Below are 19,029 nucleotides of genomic sequence, written 5' to 3'. Positions count from 1 at the left end.
AGAACTGCTATTTTCCCACAAGTATGAAAAAAAAAACTGTCTGTGGAATCTTTCCGATGCAATCAGCTAGTGGATGGCTCCTTTACATTTGGGATTTCTACAGGGGCTCAGGCCAGGGTGTTGCTTAAGTTCTAAAAGGTACAGATCTAGGATATATCTTTGTAAAAGCCTCCTGTGTGGGCAAGCAGGATGTGCAGAGGAGTGTTTATCTGATTAAGAAAAAAAGACTGATAATTTACAGCAGGGCTGTAATGGCTGTCCTATGTAGAAATTCTTCATAACTGCTTTTTTGGCCATTTTCAAAAACCATCTGTATGACAATCTATTAGCTGTTGGTTTGTCAAAGTATCATTTACAAAAAATGCCACTTGGGAGGCTTTTACACTGCTCTAAGTGGCAACACTGAGCTAAAACTGGAAAGAGCATCACTAAAGAGGTCTTATGAGCTCAGAGACCCAAATCATTACCACTCCATTGTTGGCTCTGTAATTTTTCATACATTAGACGAATAGTTAAAAGGAATTCCCAAACACAAAAACAGACCAAACTTCAATGGGTCTCTCTTTCTTTCGTGATCCCATTATCCCTGCCCCCATAATCACTGTTATATTCATCACAGTGCTTTGTATTTATAGGGTCTATTTCCATCATAGTAATAATGTCACTCTGGATTTGCCATGCAGAAAGACAGAGCAATATAAATGCACAACAGACTATATGGAAGAGCCAGATGTTGTTTGATGTTGAGGATGCCATTACAGCAGGTCTGTGCTAGCACTTCCATTTGAATATGCCTTTGTTTTGTCTGGACATTTCTTCTCTTGCTCACTATGGAGCCTGTGAATGGAGTGCATTGGGCCTGGCCCGAGCCTCTCGTTGTCGTGTCGGTTGCAGCTGTGTCCTGGAGCTGGCACTAAGCCTCCTACTTAGACCCTTTTGAGTTTTTTTCTTTTCTTTCTTTCTTTGGGGGCCTTAAACTGACTCCAGTGGAACCCACTGCCTCCTATTTTCTGCCCCAACAGCGTATTTGGACATATATTTAACACCCACATGTGAGGCCGAGTAGAAGTGACTGGGGGATGGAAATGAAAACAAGCATGCCCTCTGTCCTGGCCCTTTAGTTCAGACCTACTATAAATACCTCTTTCTGGCATGCCAGTTCCACAACTGGTGGCATGGGAACTTCTCTGGTTCACTTGACCACTCAAGTTTAGTCTGGGAAGGCTTCAGCCAGTAGGTTGGCCTAAAGGGTGGGTGTCTTAGAAGGTATTCACAATGTGCCCCCTGTAAGGAAATAAATATGAGAAGACTGTGTATGTCATGGATGGTCCTTCTGTTTGTTTTGTCTACTTTTCCCTAGGAACGTCCCAGTGTCTTCACTCTCTCCCTCCCTGTCATCTCCTGTTTCAAAAGACTTCATGTATACGGCATTCATTCTGTTTTGCCTTATGAAGATTGTATGAATATGTGCTTTTCAAAGTGTTAAAAAAAGAGATCCCCTTTTCTTCACTGCAGCGAAGCGTTTGTTATGTTATTCCCCCAAAAATTGATTTAGACTTTTCAAAGGTTTGCTCTTCACAGCGCTGTCTCCCTGTGTCGATGCACGACAGGCTCAGCTCATATTTTCAGAGTTTGAGGTAATAGTTTTAAACTGACAGACTAAACATCTCTCTCCCTGAGTGTTCCACTTCTACAGAGTAAATAGTTTTGGGTGCACAAACACACACGCGTGAATACACATTCTAGGTAACTTGCTGCTGATTATTTGTTTTCCTTTTTTCTTTGGCTCAGAAGAATTTGAAGATTTCAAATCAAGACTTATTGATACAGGAACTAATAACTAATTTTTGTCTTTGCCGCATTTTCCTTTTTGGAAATATTGCCTCTAAATTTTAGCAAAGTACAAGAAAAACTGGGATATTTCAGCACCGTTCTTCTCAAATGCAGAACAGCCTGCTGCAGTTATTAAAAAAATATTATCATTTGAATGTTTTGTATGCTCAAATGTTGATCGTGCCTTTTATTTGGTCATTCACCGTGCTTGACTCTCAGATGTCTCCTTCTCCGCCATTAAAATGTTCACACACACCTCCTTAGCATTCTTCTAATGTTCCCTTCTTCCCTCCTGCTTAATACACATCTTTTCTCCTTCTCGCTCCTACAAGGCTCACTTGTTATTTTTTTGTACAAGGTTCTGTAATTAAGTTTGACATAAGCGCAGGGATTAAATATGCGGTTGAGGAGGGAGAGAAAGGAGCTCTGTTACAATCTCAAGGCCAGCTGTAAAATAGAACCAGATTGCAACACTTGGAGTTAGAAAGTTTGGAGCAGGAGCTTCAGAGCCCAGCCAACAGAGTGTTCAAACTCCAGCCAAGGAAATTAATATGAAAATCCTTAGGCAGAAAACTAACACTCGCACTGATCCAATGATAATCTTTTTTTTTTCTGCTAAATGATGCCCATCTCCTCTAGCTGTACATTAGATGTTGCATGTCAAGCCATTTCACTGATACAGTTACGCTGCCAAAATCAGATGAAAAAGCAAAAGTACAACCTAGTTAACTTCTCATTTACAGTCTGTGACTGCAATGTATTACTTCCCATCGGAAACAACAGCTAATTTGTCTCCTAGTTATTGCCTAGTTTTTGCAAAATAACTTGTGTTGCTTAAGACAATAAAAATAGAATGAAACGGTTCAGGGTCCCTCACATACCTTCATTATAAAGTAGGGGTGTAACAATCAACCAGCTTAATAGGTGAATCTGTTATCTTACTTACAATTAACTTATAATTCTTGTTTACTTGTTTGTTTGTACAAATATTTATATGAACACTTAATTACTTGCAATAAATACAAGGAATCAGGAAATCATCACCTGCACTGTTAAGGATTTTCAAACTAGTCAGGTATTTATCGCTGAGTCACATTGGTTGAATTTTTGGCTATAGATGTTTTGGATAGATTTTAGGTCAGTGAATCAGATCATTCAAAATTAATCAATATTGACTATGAATCATATCGTCAACCACAAACGATGATATGAATCGAATTGTTAAAATAAATTGTTACAGTCTAATTATAAAGGTAAATTTTTACCACATCATCAAAAACTGAGTACAATCAGACACCATACTGATACTGTCAGTCAAGGTTTTGGAGGAATACACAAATAATCTTTTGAAAGTTATGTTAAAAAGTTAGGAATGTGTTTAAAGAAAAGTATATGTCATGCAATCACTCAATCACAGACAACAACAAAAACAGTTGAAAAATATAGGCTAAGATCAGCCTCCAGTGCACCAACCGTGTCAATGGGATTTTCTTCTGTTCTGAACTCTGAGAGGTCTCACATGGAACTTTGCATTCTTAAATAACTCTGGCAAAACGCTTTAATCTTAATGAGTCTGAACAGCAAATCTCTCATCTGCAGCAAAAAGGATTAGGAATGCAGAAAAAAAGGATGCCCATCCACTTTGATGAATTGTGTTTAGAAAATCCCTAGGCATGAAGTTCCTCCAATGAACAAAGCGTTAGACGAGAACGGATGCTTTTAAACAACACAACTTATCGGAGAAAAACAGAACATGCATTTAAGTGAAAATACAAAAGCAGAGCTGATTCGAATCCTCTGCAAATGATAAAAGCGACTAACTCTTTTTCTCAATCCATTTTACTACTTTTGGAATCAAACCCAGAGTAGCTTTGCACAAATTACGTGCATTGTGATTTCAGTCCCTCATCAGTGTTTATTTACTCTGCATGATGCATTCTGCCTTTGTTAAGAATAAATAAGTGGCTTCATTTTTTTTTTTCCGCTTCTTGGTAAAAGCTTCAAATGGGTGATTCTAAAGGAAGCTGATGAACACAGACAGTTTAAAGCGAAGTTGCTTCCAAAAACCACAAAAATTCTACAGACTTTGCTCTCTGTGGTTTTCATTACTGCTTTAAGATGAACTTTCCTGCTTAGTGTGAACGTGTACTTACTTAAGTATGCTATTATGCAAAGGTGTTTATTTGTATTTGACTAATGCATTATTGATAATATGTTAATGTAATCCAAATCAAAGCAGTTCAGTGTTTACTTGATTAATTATTACGCTGTGGTGTAATTTCCCCAAACAGGCTCTTGGAGGGGTAAGGGTTAGAACAGTAAGCCTCTGGCTAGTTCAGAGCTCTCAAACTACAAAGAGCCGTACTGCACTGGGACCTGCTCCTTGTTCCCCCTTTGCAACCCCACACCCACCTCTCCAAATGCCCTCAGGCATTTAAAAGAAAACACCCCGGCTGCGTTCTGTTGTATTTGTTTTACCTTAAGTTCCAAACGAGAGCTTCCTTTTGTTTCGTGTAATCGACATTTGGAGATCTCGCTGACACTGGTGGAACATACGATCTGTGTTAATGAGAAAGCGCTGGTGTGTGCACCTTTAGTAAAACAATCATCAAACAAGGTTGCTATTTTACACATGCAAGTGACTTTTTGCCCAGCGCAGTCTTCTGTCTGGTTCAAACACCAGCGCTGACAAACATTACCATACACTTGACCTGTATTGATCCTCAGCTACCATGTAAACCCGGCACTAAGGCGTTGAGCCGAAACATCTGGTCACCAGAGTGTTCCACTGAATGACAGAAAACATCTGGGAAGACTGCTGCTATCACAGGAAACAATGTTCATATCCCCCTCTCAAACTCCACACCCCCTTGTCCCGCTTTCCCCATGTCCTGTTCATACTCACATCCCTGACATTGATTTCCCATTAACCCCTTCTAGTCTGGAAGTATCTGCCCAACCTGACACGCAGACATCAATGGATAGATTAAAAGCATAATGACATCAGGAGTGCTGCCCGTTTTCATCAGTCTGACCAGTCAGACTGTTATGCTTCTGTGGGTTTATTCGACTGTTGTCATTCAGTTTTTCCAGTACACCCCCCCCCCCCCTCCTGCTTAGAGAGTTTTCCCTCTCTTCTTGCTCTCCATGTCAGGACAGTGTTTCTTGAAAAGTTCCTTTTTTGCCTTTAATATCCTCTCATGCCCTTTGCACCTTTCCCCTCTAAGTTCAGCACTGGCACCAAGCCTGTGTTTAAAGCTATTTAAAATGCAACTCTGAGTGCTTTTTTTGTTTTTCAAATAGCAAAAATGAACTTAAAATTGTGAGTTTGTGCTGTGTGTGAATGACAATCTTCCTAATTAGTTGCATTTTCTGGAATTTTCTATTAAGATGCTAAAATGGATTTTTAGAATACATTTTTTATTTTGAACTATTTCACTTCTTTGTCTCCTCCGCATGCTCATTTCTTAAATACAGCACGCTGAATTACCTTTGTGAATAAAATGTTTTGATCAGAGGTTTTGATGAAACTGTCTCCCATCTACCTCACACTTGAAGAAGTAGAAGTTGCTGTTTTTTTTCTTCATAGACTACATATAAAAGCACAACGTATACGCACATGACAAGATGACTCATCCAAGGCAGCGTGTGTTTCTTCCCCGTCTTTGTCAACTGCAGTGGTAGCAGGAATAAAGTTAATATGTGTTTGCGAGGTTGTGCTGTTGTGAGCCACAGTGAAGGCAAGTTAAAAAGACTTTCATTTAAGGATGGTGCGCCTCCATCAGTCCTGCTCTCTGATGTACAAAGGGCCCAGAGGAAGGAGCTTCACAGCTGTTTGTAAACTATGAGAACAGGAAAGGTCAACAAAGTAATGCGGTGCCTTTTTTTTGTAACACATTTTCATCTTTCTATGTTCTGTAGTGAGACAGCAGGGCTGTGCCCTGCCTCAGTAGTACTGCTGCATTTAAATTACTGTTCTTGCCTGGAGAATAATGGTGAAAGCATAACCCCATTGTATTCTTTGATAAACTCTGGAAAATGCATGGTATAAGCCGAGGAAAAGGCGCAGTTTAAGGGCACAATTGCTTTGCAAATCTACCATGGCAAACTTTTTCTCATGGAGAGAGGGAGACGGGGAGAACGAGTGGGGTGAGGAAGGAGGAATGTGGGGCTGAGGGTGAGATGGAGAATTGGAAAAGAGATGGAAGATTCAGCATATGGGTAGGACAGGGGGGTCTCTGTTTCAGGGACATGTGTTATCTCTGTGTGCAGAGGTCTTTGTTTGCAGGGCAGAGAGGTATAGATTTCCTCTCGTTGTCTGCGCCTTTATTTGGGGCTCAGCTCTGAGGGAACAATGGCAAACTAATCCACTACTGAATCGGGATTAATATTCGAGCTGTAAATATTAATTCGCAGTCGAAAGGAGGAAATGCAGAATCTGTCAAAACACTCAAAGAACAAAAAACGCCAGAGAAGCTTGACCAAAAATCCCATCTGACTCTTTCACATGAGTACTTTATTTTTTGCTGGGTCCTACAGCCTTGCCTCAGCATTCTGTTTGATTTTTGTATTAATCTTCATAATGATTTTCCATAGAGGAGCGAGAGCTGGGGGAATCTTTGGAGCTGCATGTTGTTTTTGGCTATTCTTCTCACTAAGCTTTGGATTTAAGATCTGCATTTGAATATTTATGATTGAAAATAATGGAGGTTATAAAAATGGGTCCCTGCAGAGCTAGGCTGTAAGTTATAGGGGTAAGCAATGCCTCCCACATCAAAGGAGCCTGGAGATGTTGGCCAGCGTTTGTCTGATGCCTGTTATAGCCTCTCCCTTCACACCCAGCAGAGAGTGCAGTCCTGCTGAAGATGAATGATCCAAAAGTGTCACTCACTGTCAGGGTGCTCACGGGTGTGCAACATTCATTAAGTTATTTGGCGCATTTTAGTTTTTACCGCCTGAGAACAACAAGAGAAAACAAACTGGCCCTCGGGGTGAGATGATTCGACTTGTTTCAAACATAAGCAGAGTCTGTTTAAGACAAACAAGCAGCAGTGTTTGTAAGTGACAGGTGGCTTCCTTTTTAGTTTCTACGTAATGCCTTTTGATCCGAGAAAATGTTTAAAACATGTCAACTTGAATCTGAAATAAGTGAGACTTTGCCTTTCAATTTCAGTTTTGGAGTTCTTCACACTTCAAAGTCGACATTCAGTGAAAGAAACGTGAGAATAGAATTAGGTGGGAAATTCAAATCTATTATTTTCTGTTGACTGGCAGGGGCCTAAAAGTGATAGGGCTAGTTCCAAGGTTCGGATATAGGCATGGGGGGGGGGCAATGCCCCTCTAAATGCAGTGACTGTTCCCCCAAATGTGATATTCCATCAAAATGTACAACTAACTATAGAAATAAGAATGACATAAACCAAAACACCCACACAAAAGCCAACTTAGAAATGCAAAAAGAAAAAATATGTAAGGATGGACAAACAGACACATGGACAAATAGACAGTTATAAAAAGAACAAAAATAATAAAATAAATACAGCCTGAACAGGGCACAGACCAGTGTTTTGCTTGTGCCTGGCCCAAGAAGCCAGGGTAGAGGGTACATGCAGAGGGTAGTGTCAGCAAGAGCATTCAACATAAAACTTTAAAGTCAAATCTAATAGATCAAATGAGAAGATAGATGAACTGATATTATGTTTTTTTTTAAATTCATTTCAGGGGCTCGGAGGGGTTTGACGACACCCAAACTTTCAGCTCTCCGAGAGCCACCCTCCTCCCCGATATTTTACGTGCGCCCTATAGTGGGACTGGCTAAATCCTGGCATGGCTAGTTCAGGTGATGTGCAGGTGAAATCTAATCTTGCTGCCAGATCATCTAGCAAATGCTTGTAACAATATTACTTTGAATGACAGCAATAAAGTGAGAAAAGGAAGTTCTTCAGGCCAGATTGTTCCTTCAATGGAGTCTGACATGCATCCTTGCATGGTCACACCACACCCCTTTCAGTATTTTTATGCACACACAGGCACAGTAATCCCACTACAGGGGGTGGACGCCTGAAGTATACCAGCCAACAAAAAGGCATTGTGATGTTCAAAGGGGCCTTACAGGGGCTCCAAGCATCGATAGAGTCTAATGTAATGAAGGAGTGGAAACTTCTACATGGTGCAACATAATACCAAAAGGTCATCTCATCTTAATCCTCAAATCAGCAGCATCCAGGCCTGTGGCCCCCATTTCATAAAGTTAAAAAATAATCTTGGACAGAAGTCTAAAGAAGGCCCTCATAATCTTTTCTGCAAGCTCCAATCAGAAGATGTCATTAGAGTGTCCTATGAAGGCACTGTAAGGAATGATTATTTCTCTTTTCAAATCGGCTCCAATCATATCACAAAATCAGCTGGACTGTGCGCTCATGGTGAGAAGCTTTATTATGTCCAGTGATTAATCATCAAGCGCCACCTTATCCCTCTTAGACACACGGTATACTGCTGTTCACAGAGGGAAAATGGGAAAATACCAGCTTCATCAACGCAACGCTTGCTTGGTTTTCTGTATTCGTCAGTTCATCCTCACCGCTGGCCTCAAGCACTAAGCTGCGTATCATTTCAGGGATGTGATATTCCGTTTAATAGACAGCATTCACTCAGGTTCTGATAAGTTTTTTAAAGAAAAAAGTAAAAGCGTGGCACATGAGCAGCAGATCTTTAATCGGCGCTCAGTATCTCTTTCTTGGGCTTCTTCTTTGTTCTCTGCATTATCTTTTTTGATGTCTCTTTTTAATAAAAGCTTTTTCATTTAAAAGGGAAATAACCGTGTCAGCCTAAATTCCAAACAAATCAAGGACAGATTACATATTAAACAGCCACACGGTGAATTAATGTAGGTCAAAAAGGTTATTGTCTCCAGACTAAGTTTGAGCAATTTGTTGTTCAGGAATCCTTTGTTCTCCTCTGAAAGTGTGTCAAATGTAGACAGATTGTGAAATATTTATTCCACAACTGCAGATCATATTGGAGTGTTATTGTTTGCTTCGTTTTGTATTTCCCCCTCAACTAATTTGCCAGTGGTAAAGTTTGTGGGGAAGTACACCAAACACACATCAACTTTAACAAAGCCGAGCTCGTCCTGCAGCTTTAATTAGAGTAAAATTGTAAACAGACATGCAGGGCCCTTCTCTTACAGATTATATATACTTTATGACTGAACGTTTGAAGTTATGAGGGATTCTGAATCAGCACAGCTGAAGCGGCACTCTTATAGGACATTGTTGCCTTCAATTATTTCACCGTCTCTAAGAGGTAGAGGATCATTTATTATTTAAGGATGCAATCCTTGCTGTTTATCTGGAGTTTTTAAAACCGGGTTATCTTTCCAATTTTTTTTTTTTTTATTAAACTGAACAAAGTGTTATAAAATGCCGTTTCAAATGCATGCTTGTCTCTCCAGTGTCAGTGCTCATTTGCCATTATTGTGATTTAATATGAACAGTGACAAGCAGCTGCAGACATATGACAAATAATGAGCATCTGGAATGCTTTAGTATTTACATAAAAGGTCTGGCACAGAAACTGGCTGTTCGTGGTATAGGCAAGTACATGTATACATAATGAGTTACAGTTTCACTTTTAAATGTCCTCAAAAGTGACTTGTAGACATATTTTTCCGCTGGATTAATTCTTTACCCCATAAGTTTGATTCAAATAAAGCTTTGTTAGTTTTTATTATGCTAAAAATTGATCAATGTTTCTATTGTACGTCCTGAAAAATAAAAACAAATAATCTGTTGAGAATGGTAGGAACCAAATCTTAAAATTGAAAGATGCAAGAAGTTCTTCATTTGTGTTGAATTTTTGGTTCTATACCTTACCTTACTTCTTGTCATTATACATTTTCTTTTTCTTTTTGTTAATCCAATTTTTAATGCTTTCTAATACCAGAACCAGTCATTTCATTTTGTGGAAGTTCTCTTTATTTATTTATTTTGTTTTATTTTAACTGCTTTAACCATTACGCTAATATACACCAACACTTGACCTGGAAGCCTCTACCCTAACCCTCCGTGTTGGGAGACCTGTCCAAGTTCAGTCATAGTAGACAAACCTCAATCAATATTTGAAAGAAGCAGTCTGCCTGCATCAGATGGCCTTGATGCATAGCAGCCGCCACATAGCCAGTCGTAAATAGATATTGGCTGGATGACCCCTGACGACTAAGGCTCATAAGGTCAGCCTGGCCAGACTGACCTTATGAGCCCAAGAGGTCACTGTCCAGTTAGACTGGGTGTACCATAATGAAGTGGTCAGTATTGCCTTTCTGTCACTCAGCAATTACATGGGAGACATGGGCTTAAACACATGAGCTAAAGTGACTGGTAAACTACTGTAATGTTTGCTGGTAATGACTGGAAGCAATAAGAATCGTAAAAAGCTTGACAGATGTATATGAAGTGTGTTACAGCTGTTTGTGCAAGCACAAGAAACACTGCTGTACTTTTTACCATTAGTAGCTTTTTTGTAAGTCAAAGGATTTGCTGTGGAGGTGTGTGAGGGTATTAGCACAACTGTTACTTAAAAGACACACTGTTATGTATTTCATAAAAAAGAAACATTTTCATCATATTGACCCATTTTCCTATCAGCTTTGTCCACTGAAGATTGGCTCTTTAAACCTTTTCAAAGAGTATTTCAGGTTGCAGTGCAGAGACTGGCCTCTTATTGATGACCCATTTTTATAACTGTTTCTTTTTGCTCAAATATCAGTAAATATTGTAGAAAAAAATCTCGCTGGATATTTACCTGTCAATGCTTAATAAACTTGAGAAAGTGCCTTAAATACTCTGGACTAAAGACATAAATGTGACAGGTGTATCCCGCAGAGGAACCAATGGCCTCATTACAAGTAAACAAACACATGTAACCATGTATGTCCCCTGGCCTTTTGTGCTTTTCAATACAGGTCATGGACCAGGAAATCCCTAAAGCCATCCAGCTGCTGCCGTCACTTTATGCATTCTTGTATCTGTTAACTATTTAGTTGTCAGTGGTTTGGTTAAGTGGAATTGACTTTTATCTGTAGTGTGCTGTGGGGCTGCCACTGGCAATTCCGAATCCCTCTTCCTTAGTTCCCGTTTTAGCATGGTGTCACATCCAGCACATTGCTATTGGCAGCTGAGCCAAGCCTAATCAATAGCACAGGTCAGGGATCGCCAGCGGCTCTGCTGTGGGTGGGCTATTGATCCGACACACACACTCCCACAGGTCGCACTGACAAACTGAGAAGTCGTGGCCTGGGTCGAATTATAGGAGAGGTGGAGGAGAGATGACAAATTAACAGTTCTGTTCTCTGTCTGCTGGAACTGCTGACAAAACCATGTCATGAAAATAATTTAATTATTGATTAGAAAGTGATGCACTGTGTCTTGTTCATGTGCTGCAGATTAAACAGATAGGAGTGATGTTTGTGATTGGATGCCGAAAGCCGAGTTCATGATGAAGTTGTTAGGAACTGATCAGGCAGCTCAAACGTGAGTTTCTTGTAAAGACAAAGGCGGCACCCTTCTGATTGTCATTCATTTTCCTTCCCCATCATCCTTATTTCTTTCTTCGTGGATCTCCTCTTGTGATTCAGACGTACCTGTGGACAATGAGCAAGCCTCTACTTATTTTTGTTGCAATTTTAAACGTTGCTCCCAGAGTGTCTTATCAGCACCACACCAAGAACTCTTGGGAACAATTAAAAACAGGGTTTAACTCGAGTCGAACCACAGAGGTAAAAGCAATCACGCAATGTTTCCAAACAGATACGGCTGAAAAGGAGCTATTCATTTATCACAAGCTCTTTCCTTTTCCAGCTGTATTCCCAAAATTTAATGTGGTGCTGTGGAAATACTGAAACATATCACAAGCGTATTTACCCAGCTTCATACGCTCGGCCCATATGGAATACAAAGAATTTTTTTAACATCTTTTTTTCTTTCTTTGCTGGATTGACAGTTGAATAAATAAGTATTGTCTAAAAGACTTTGTTGTCACAGGCTGCAGATCCTCTGCAGAACTGGCAATTACATATGCCATTACAGGAATATGTCTTGTTCTCGTCACAGGGAAATTAAGTTTCTCTGCAGATCCTTTTTTTATTTTTTTTGAAAAGTCTTCAGTGATATAAGAACAGAAATTACTCACGACAATTGATTTGCTATTAAATGTAATCTTGAAATCATGCGAGGCTGTCTTGCAGCAGTCGAATACAGATAATTATAGATTAATTTTGTTGACTCTAAAAACAGATGATTAATTTTGAAGTCTTGATGGAAGTCACATTGCTCTGGTTTGCCTCTCCTGAAAGACATTTATTATGCGCACACATTTCCGGGTTGAGGTTCAGAAATTGTGGATGCTCCCAGACTGCTAATATGGAGCAGTGTCTTTGTTGTAATGATTTCCCGCTGTGTTCCAAACATGAGTGTGACATTGTTTTTCTTTCCTGTTTTCCTTTGTTCCAGGCAATGGTGGCATCCTGATTTACTCATCTTGTGACCTGGGAGTCTCTAAACCCCAAAACATATAGCTTTGGAAAACCCTGGAAACACCTGGAAATCTAGGAGTACATTTACCAAAACCACTTCAAGTGGCCAGGCACTGGATCAATAGCTTTAGAATTTTCTTTGCTGTTTTTGTATATGCAAAGACGGCCTGAATTTTAGCAATAGCTGCTGGTCATCCACCTCTGCTTCGACAAACCTGCTGTGACCAAGAGGGCGTGACCTTTCTACCTGCTGACTTCAAACGGACACTTGAAAAGGAACACAGTCAGGGTGGCTTCTCTGTGTTGGAAACTCAGACCAGAAACCCCATCAGGTAAGACTGTGAAGTCCCGCTTTATCCTGCTGTCCAAACTGAGTTTTTTACCTTTGTAAGGGCTTTGAAGCTAACGTGTCGCCCAGATGCTTAATTTGCCTTCAGATTTGGTGTAAAGGAAAGCCTGACTGACAAATGGCCCATTTTCATGCTTTTGTGCTTGTGTGTTCCTTTCAGAGGTTGTCTATATGTTGGTTGGGGTTGCATACTCCTAGAGGCTCGTTCTGAATTTTTCGTACTTCAGACATACAGTACAGACTAAAAGTTTGGACACACCTTCTCATTCAATTGGCCTGTACTGTATGTCTGTCACTATCTCAAATTTAGTATTAATGACTCGGTAGAAGGCAGACGGCAAACCTAATATGATATCATTTAGTGCTTCAACAGTTTTTGAGTCCACAGTTATTGGGGTAGTTGATCTGTATGCACAAAAAAACAAAACAAATAATTGCATCTAGATGCCTGAAATGGGAATTTTCTTTGTCAGTCTTGTAGTATTTCTTAAATACCATTTTGCATTTTTTGTTGAATTATTCTTGTGTATTTTAGACATAAATACATCAATATATTGGCGATAATGACATGTTTATTAATGATTTATAGTACCCCCCCACTTAAAAAAAGAAAGAGATTGTTAATTCTATAGCAATGGAATTAATTACATACCAAAAGTATATGTTTTTATGAAATATCTAACTATGTATTAAAAGTAAATGGGATTGATGCCAAAAATAGGCTTAACATATCAGAAACAAAGATGCAAATTTTTCAAATTTAATTTATTACATTTAATTTAAATATCAGAATGTTTTTGTCTGTATTTACCTTTTTTGTGTACATGAGTTTTATACAGTTCAAGAAATCTGGAGGAATTTCAAGAGTCAAGCTTGACATCTGTGTCATAAAACAGCTTTGTATATGATAGGAAACTATTTAGATTTTTCTTGGAGTTTCCATTGCACTACATAGCAACTTAAACCAGTGAATGCCAAGCAAAACATTACCGTTTAAAATGGATCCTCACGTTAATTCTTTTTGAGAAGTAGCAATAACATTTTTGTGTTTAGGGGCATCAGGAAAGGTCATGCACTTTTCCTTCAGTATTCAATAAATACAATCTATTTTTTTTCTTTCTAGGAAATGAAAGTCAAATTGTTACCAGCAACAAGTTTGAAAGACAGGGCCGTCTTTGACATGTGTCTTTATCTGTGCTTTAGGAAGCTGTCCATTTCTATGATCACAGACAGATGTCTTAAAGCTTCATGCTGCCTGGAGATCCCACTTTTTTGTAGCAATGACTCTCCTTTGTTTTAACATAGCAACATGCGAAAAATGAATCAAACACGAGTTGCAAGTCTTGAAACACTTGCCTTCGGTCTGGGCATCATGATTACTTTTGTAAAAAATATTAAATTCAGCATTAATTTTAGCTGACTTTTTGTTCAATTTGCACGTTGAGATCCACCTAAACAAGGAATAGGTAGGTTTCATGTTGCATTTAAAAAGACACTTTACATACACATATATGCTATATTCAAAGACTTAGACAGGAACAAGCTTTAATACAAAATGTCATCCCTAACACATCTGCAGTCCTCATCCTCTTGGATGCTTTTCATTACAGCATAGGGTCAGCAACAGGATGAAGTGAACTCTTTGAGAGGCTTGTGCTTTCACAGCCTGAGGGACACATTTCTTCATATCCATTGACAATTTATCACCTTCATTTCTTTTTGATTTGATTGTTCTATCTTTCTTTTTATTAAGCCAAGGTTTGTATTTTTTGCATTCAAATCTTCAGATGCACGCTTTCCCATCATCCTTTTCATTAAGTGGCGAACATTCCGTCAGTCAACGATCAACCGCCTTTTAGGGACCAGAGTGAATTATTCTGCTGGTTTTAGTTTGATCCATTCTGACTCAGATTCATAAATTCCAAACAGACAACTAAACACAGCACACCAAAAACAATTTTATTTGAAATTAGGTGGAGAAAACACTGAGGCTGAAGCAAGACAAAAAAAATAAATGGAAGGATAAGAGTTATGGCTTTTGTCATTGACGGAAATGTGTTTAGTAATTTTTTAGCAACTGTGATCAATGAGAGAACAAGTAAATCCAGAGCACCTTTTTTTATTTGATCCTTTTTTAGTTTAGGTTAAAGAAAAACACTTGAAAGCACAAGAAACAATATTTTTCATTGTGGGACTAATTAAGGACGTGATCTGGAAACTTTTTCTGTGAAGTCTGATTTAGGACCCACAGGGTCAGCCGCCTTACAAAGAGGGCAAAAATAATACAGCAGGAGTCATCAGCAAAAAGCACTCAAGTCTGGGGGAAAGCAGCTCCCCTCCCTGGCCTGTGCGCTGATGGAGCTGTGCTCCTTGCCCAAGGCTCCAGGGCTCCGACACTAGACCTTATTTTTCATGTGGTCCGCACACGGTTCCTCTACAGTAAGTTGCTCTCTTTGTGCCAGCCCTTCCCATTTAGAAGAATAGACCGGCATGATTTCATACATGAAAGATGTATGTAATTGGACAGCAGGGCCTGTGCAGTGCATTTACAATTCTAAACAGAACAGGTTAGAACCAGTTTCTCCTTCCTTTTGCCTCCGTCCTGAGGAAATGTATTTGCACATTTGAAGAAACACAAGATCAAAAAAACGGACAAAATGCAGGTTATCATTGTTGGTATGCTTCTTATAAATCTTATGGTAATGTACCAAGTGCTCATGCAGCTCCAGCATTCATCTCTCTGCCACTGAGGGATACAGTTGCAGCTTGAAACATGTAATGTGATATAATAGAATAATGTTTATATAACTGAATATAGGGGTTTCTTTCACAATTAACATTTTTGTCTCTATCCGGTGTGTTCTATCATTGCATAAATAAGAACAAAAAGTATTAATCAAATTCCTGTTTAACCTTTAAATACAAAACAGATATTTTTAGCACATCTTCAAACAGTTAAATTCAACATCAATCATTTTGTGAAGCTGTTTCCTCTGTTTTCATTTTCTAATATCTCATCGCTAAGCATTTCATTTTTATCAACACAAATAAACTTGTATTTTTTCCGACAAAGCAGTGTCACATTCAGGGATGTGCTGTACTACGTGATTTCAAAATAGAATCAAGCTGCAGGTGAGGTGTTGTGTGTCTGTGGTTCAACGCACACGGACCGCTACTAAAGACGGCTGGTCATCAGACCACAGGGAATGTGCGACCTTTTATGGAATATGGAGATAGTTTTTCATGTTTATACCTTTATGTCTTTACAAAACAAAAACAGCTTGTTCGGACGGTTGGCGTGCAGCCGATATGCGAGCTGGTTGTTGTGGTGCATTTTTTCACAGTATTTTTAAAGAGGATAAAATTTCTAAAGACATTCAAAACAAAAGTCCTTCAAACTGTCATCACATACTCTTTATTAAGAATCTGCTTTTACCTATTTACAAATGTTTTGAAGATTTCAGAAACACAACACTTTTATGGGTCGAGGGACACCAGACACCCTGGCTCCAGGAGTGTACCTGCTATGCAGAAGTAAACACAATTTCTTTTTACTTCCTTAACAAGCTAACACCTAAATAGATGAAACGGTTTTATAGCAGTCACCCAGTTTTATGGAGTCCAGGAACATTTAATGCTTGATAGGCTGCACAGTACTGAGGATATTGCATTCATGGTGCGCAAAGTAGCCGGCAGACAGGCAATGCTTCATGACTTCCACTACCACACTCTGGGGCAGCTTTCTGGCCACCTGGACACATTTTACATTTTCAGGGCTCACAGGGGTTAATCGTGCCTCAGTTACCATCATACAACAGGAGTCATGCTTCAGAGGTCTGATGGTAAGAGACTTCTGAGCTGGTTGGGTTTGTTCCTGAGCTGTTTCAAAGATGTTGAACCTGCATCTGTGGAGGATTATGGGTAGTGTTCACACATTTTCATGCATCTGAAGTTCTCTGAAACTACTTCTAGCACCTTGAATCAAAGCTCACAGTTGGCATTAAAATTACACCCACTGATGGGTATCTTGTCAGGGGAAATTGTTCCTCTAGGTTTATAACTGTTAAAGCATCAATTGTCTTTCATTTGCCATCAAAAATGTTGTAGATCTAAAAAGTATAACTTCCTTTAAGTGTCAGATATAAATGCCTTTCTGTTCGGATTTCTTTATTTTTGCTGAAATTATGAGACCTTGAATTTATTATTTCAAAACATTCCCATGCTTTCTTTTTTTTTTTCTTTAAAATGACCATCTTCTTGTATACACACATGATGTGATCAAGCGGCTGTATGTGACGCAGGATTTGACCTTTGGGCAGACCTGATTTGCAGAACACGTTTCTTCTGTGTGGCTACCACCTGTCATCTTTCATCTTGTGGAGTCATTCAGGGGAAAACGCTTGGCATCAAGAAGAAAAAAAAAATCACTATCTAGTAAGTTTGTAGCGTTGAAGCACATATGTAGTGAGAACAACGTGGCCTTGTAGGGATCTTCCCCCTCCCACCCCCACTGTTATGTTTGGATGGGTTTACCAGCAGCTAGATGTTGCCTGGAGTGTTCATATGGCCCTGATTTGGGATCCCTCTGTTTCACTGAGCTTCTTTAAAACGAGTAAACCCCCAGAGACCCGCCTGTCTCTCACCCGGAATCTGTAACAGCAGCTTTCAGGATTTCCATGTTATTCACTATATCAACCAACCTGAAAAGTGCATTAGGCCGTTTGTTTGCCCTGCTCTGTGTTGTTTCTTTCTTCAGTCAGCACCCGTGTCTCTGCATCAAAATAACACTAAGGTGACTATTCCGTATTTGATAAGTTGTGCTTGGTTAGTATTTTCGGGCTTTCAGACTAAATGCTTTGCATTCATCTTCTGGTTTGTCGGTGTTTGTTTTGTGCTCGTGCTCGACATTTCTGCTGGTCTGGAGCCAACATATAAGCGAGCTATTGAGAGACATTTGGAAAATGACGAGGATGTTCCAGCGGACTGTGAAGGAGAAAGAGCCCAAAAAAACAAAGCCTTTTAAATACATTTTAACAGATTTGTGCATCATTTACAGTAGAATACACATAAAAAAAACTTATTCTAAAAAGATTTTAAAATATCTTGTGATTCAAGTGTGTTGCATGAGGAGGAAATGGAGAAAAGCAGGAATAGATTATAACAATTATAAAAGAGATATTGACTTTGTTCTTTAAAAAAAAATTTTTTTGGGGGGGGAAGTTACATTATTAAGATTATTGTTAAAAAAATAAATTCAAGAAGAATAAAATCTGCACATTTTCGTTTGTTATGCAACATAATTCATGTTAAATACTATTTCTTTGCACAGCACTCACAGCTGAGCTGTGTCTGACCGCTCAGCCTTTCACTCACGCACATATGCGCACGCACGCGCGCACACACACAAGAATAAAGGAAGTCGATTTTGGTTCATTTTTTTCTGTGGTCAAGGCAGAAATCCATCGCTAAATTGATGATATTTTTACAGCATGAATAAAAAAAACGTCACCAGCGCTTTATTTCTAAAGTTCACATGTCCAAAAATGCTTTAGAAGAATGCATCGGTTTGGCAGCTTAAGTAAATGTGTGACAGACAGACACTGAGAGACTGAACTCTGCTTTCATGATTTCTCTGTACGTGAACACCGATCAAAAAGCTAGTTATTAATTATTATTGCAACATAATAATAAAAACAATCAATTTTCAAGAGCATATCTGAAATACTTGCATTTGTATTAATTAAAAATAAAACAAACAACCGTCATCACTGTTAGAAATATACTTTATTTGTCACATTTTGTTTGGCAAAAATGAAGGATTTCTTATTAAATAAAATGATAAATTAAAATATATGCATAATATCAAGAACAACAGAAATCATCACATTTAAATTTGAATGACTTTAAAAACAGACATCAACTCACACATTGAAATCCTTTCAATAAAGTAAGCAAACATCGGGAATGGGGCTGCTTGTAAACAGCAGCAGCAGTCACTGCGAACGCTTCAGTCCAGATGGAGAAACGCAACCACAGGGACTCACAACAGTTGAATGACTCGAACATGACAAGACATTAAACATGTACTTTTTTAATAGTCTGATTACATACAAATAAGGGGAACAACTCGGTAAAGAAATCACGTTTTTAAAGCTGTCCAAAACATAAAAAAAAGAAGATGGGGGGGATAGGAAGGGTCTGCATGAGAAGCACTGTTCCAAAAGCGTCTTTAAAAATTAGGAACATTAGTAAATGTTCTAGTTTAGGTTGTTCTGAATCTTTGCGCTGCTCCACTGACTTCTGCGGGACTTTTGTC

The 19,029-nt window shown here is 39.0% G+C and overlaps 1 protein-coding gene across 2 annotated transcripts in view; it reads left to right on the top strand.

Moving 5' to 3' along the window:
- The window catches only part of zfhx3b (zinc finger homeobox 3b), a 271,937-nt gene that overhangs the window by 126,050 nt on the left and 126,858 nt on the right, over positions 1-19,029 (top strand). For both annotated transcript variants that reach the window (XM_078944478.1, XM_078944477.1), the window contains exon 3: positions 12,342-12,696. The gene's annotated coding sequence lies outside the window, so the exon portion shown is untranslated. The remainder of the gene's footprint in view (positions 1-12,341; positions 12,697-19,029) is intronic.

This window comes from Oryzias latipes, chromosome 3, assembly GCF_053564925.1.
Source record: "Oryzias latipes strain Hd-rR chromosome 3, Olatipes_Hd-rR_3.1".
In the NCBI taxonomy this organism is placed as follows: Eukaryota; Metazoa; Chordata; class Actinopteri; order Beloniformes; family Adrianichthyidae; genus Oryzias; species Oryzias latipes.
This window is presented reverse-complemented; position numbering and strand designations above follow the sequence as displayed.